The sequence below is a fragment of the Euphorbia lathyris genome, chromosome 3 (genome assembly GCF_963576675.1).
Source record: "Euphorbia lathyris chromosome 3, ddEupLath1.1, whole genome shotgun sequence".
Lineage (NCBI taxonomy): Eukaryota > Viridiplantae > Streptophyta > Magnoliopsida > Malpighiales > Euphorbiaceae > Euphorbia > Euphorbia lathyris.
Genome location: NC_088912.1, coordinates 19,267,390 through 19,270,397, shown reverse-complemented (window position 1 = coordinate 19,270,397; position 3,008 = coordinate 19,267,390). Strand labels below are relative to the sequence as shown.

The window sequence follows — 3,008 nt, the reverse complement described above, 5'->3', positions numbered from 1 at the left end:
TTTTCCGCTCATAGCATCAATGAATTTGTCGATTTTAGAAGATAAAGTGCTAATCGAATCTCTTGATTGATTTTGATAATTGGTAGTACGATTTTGATTAGTATTAGCATTATTATTATCTCTCCAGTTAAAGTTAGGATGATTTCTCCATCCAGGATTATATGTATTGGAATAAGGGTTATTATTTTGGTTTTGCCCTTGGACAAAATTTACCTGTTCAATTTCACTCATACCTTCGTAATCCACATCTGTTTGGATTGGCTTACCATTAGAATCACACGGTGCCATAAACCTATCAATTTTGTGCGATAAGGCAGAAAATTGGGCTTGCAACATTGCTACTGGATCAAGATTCACTATACCTTTAACTGATGATGTAGTTGAGGATGATGGTCTCGCTATTGGTATGTGTCCACGTTCCGCGGGCCACATACTGCTGTTGATTGTCATCTCCTCCAAAAGTTATCTTGCTTGGGCAGATGTTTTCTTCATGAATAACCCTCCAGACATAGCGTCCAATGAACCTCTAGTTGTAGGATTTAGTCCATTATAAAATGTTTGCATTAAAAGTTCAGCGGGCAATTGGTGGTGTGGGCATAAACGTTGAAGTTCTTTAAAACGTTCCCAAGCCTCATAAAGAGTTTCACTATCATTTTGAGAAAAAGATGTTAACTCTTTAATGACTCTTGCGGTTTTTGCTAAAGGAAAAAATTTTGATAAAAATGCTTGGGCTAATTGCTCGCAAGTCTCAATTGATGCGGCTGGCATAGAAGTTAACCACTCTTTGGCTCGATCCTTCAAAGTAAAAGGAAAAAGGCGAAGATTGATTGCTTCTGCAGTCACATTTGGTATTTTAAAAGTGTCGCAAATTTCTAAGAAATTTGTCAAATGGGTATTAGGATTTTCGTTAGGTAACCCGTAAAACGTTACATTATTTTGCAACATATTAAGCAACGCAGGCTTAATTTCAAATTGGTTTGCATTAATTTGGGGTCTAACTATACTGTTTGTTACACCGACCACTCCTGGCCTAGCGTAATCCATAAGTGTGGCCATAACTTCTGGCTCGGTAATTTTAGTTTTTATTGGGGTTTTGTTTTTCTTTTTCTTTTCTTTCTTGTTCTTTTTAAGAGCTCTTTCAATTTCTGGGTCAATAGGATCTGGTGACGTGCCTGAACTTCGAGAACTGCGCATGAACTTGAAATTTCGCACGAACCGAAACTACCTACAAAACAGAATTTGAAAAATAAATATCTTAATAATTAAAAATAAATAAAATGTAAAAGTTTGAATAAGTATGAATAAACCTAGATTCGTAATAAAACACGAAAAATTTAAAATTTTGTCAAAAATTTTGGCATTCCCCGGCAACGGCGCCAAAAACTTATTGAGCGATTTCCGCAAGTGCACGGTATACGCTTGTAGTAATAAAAGATATCGATCCCACAAGGAACGTTTTTTTTAACAAAACTTATTTACAATCGGTTAAATTTACTTTTTAAGGTTTATAATATTGAAAAATCGTTTAATCGGTTTTGGTTTAGAAATTTCTAGAATAAGAGTTAGATTAGAGTATGAAGATGTTAGAAAATATCTGATTTAAGAATGAATTTGCAAAACAGGAACGTTTTAGTACTTTAGAAAAGTAAACAAGTATATTTGTTTGCATTAAGCAAAGAAAACAACTTTAAACTTTGTACGAATTATAAAGATGAAATAAATGACGGAACCTCTAATTAATAGGCTTTGAACGCGACAAAACCCTTATCCGGGATAATTGCCCTTAACCAAATTAAAACTCTACCGAGATAATAATTTGCCTAAGTGTTCAACAAAGTTTCCTTGTAAAGATTTTGAATTAAACTACGTTTTAATGAAAACACCAGCAGTCACTTTAGTGGATTGGTTACCATAAGTGCTGCATAAAAATCTATCGAATAGAACGGACTTTATTAGATGAAATATAAATTGATACAAGTTTACAGAGAACATGGAGCATTGAATTCTTCGACGGCGTGCAAGTGAACGGGTTGTCAATCCTTTCCTTGGGTTTCGTTAGAGTTTGTCAGGCTCAGGGGCGAATCCTCTACTCAATCTTCTCGTTGAATCTTCGTAGTAGAGACTGGATCGGTCCAGTACCAAAATGTAAACTAAACTGGAACAATGTCTAAACGCTACTGAATTTGTTATTATTTTGTAAACAATGTGTGTACATCATATTGCTTTTAAACAGAATCGAAATCTAACTTCTGAATCACTTGATTCGGAATTTCTGCATAAATTCTACACTAATCTCTTTCTTCTACACGTATAACACACTATATTTCAACTCTCCATCAACTCTTTATTTATAGATGTTGAAGAGTCTTGATTGAAGTATCGTGTCCGTTGTGAAGGATCGTGTCCGCTGTGAAAGGACGTCTTTATCCACCCGAACGATCGCGTTTCGTCGAAAACGAAAGTGTGTAACTAGGCCTCTAAAATCTCCTGCTCGTACCGAGAATATTAAATTCTCTACCGAGAATGGGGGAGCATCAATTGTACTTCAGACGAAGGGAAGGAGAGGCTGAGGGACGCGTGTCGCGACCGTGAATAGTGGGGGTCGCGGTCGCGGCACGGAGCATTTTTCACTTCTTCGCTCTCGTTCGTGTCCTCAACTTGGCGTTATTAATTTTCGTCGTCTTCGACTCCTTTTGTAGGGCTTTTCTTCTATTTTTGAGCTCTTTTTACTCCTATTTGGATTTTACCAAATATTTATGTACCTTGCATGAAAGAAACATATTCGAGAGTAAAAGCTTTATAAATGGTTATAAATATCATAAATTCGTAGCAATATTGATGTAATTATTGATGATATTTTAGGTATATTTTGGGCTTAACATCAGCACGTAGTGAGCCATCTTCTGTTCTTGCCCCATACAGGTGCTGGGTATTTCACCTTTATGATTCTTGGGTTTGCAAAACCCCTTGATCTGGTCAAGCTTTTCCTTTGGTACCTTTTCTTTTGT

The 3,008-nt window shown here is 36.1% G+C and overlaps 1 non-coding gene across 1 annotated transcript; it reads left to right on the top strand.

Moving 5' to 3' along the window:
- The first annotated feature begins 580 nt into the window (after positions 1 to 580).
- Positions 581 to 687, top strand: LOC136225030 (small nucleolar RNA R71). The gene has a single exon (XR_010686769.1). It is a non-coding gene; the product is annotated as a small nucleolar RNA R71 (small nucleolar RNA).
- The last annotated feature ends 2,321 nt before the right edge of the window (positions 688 to 3,008 follow it).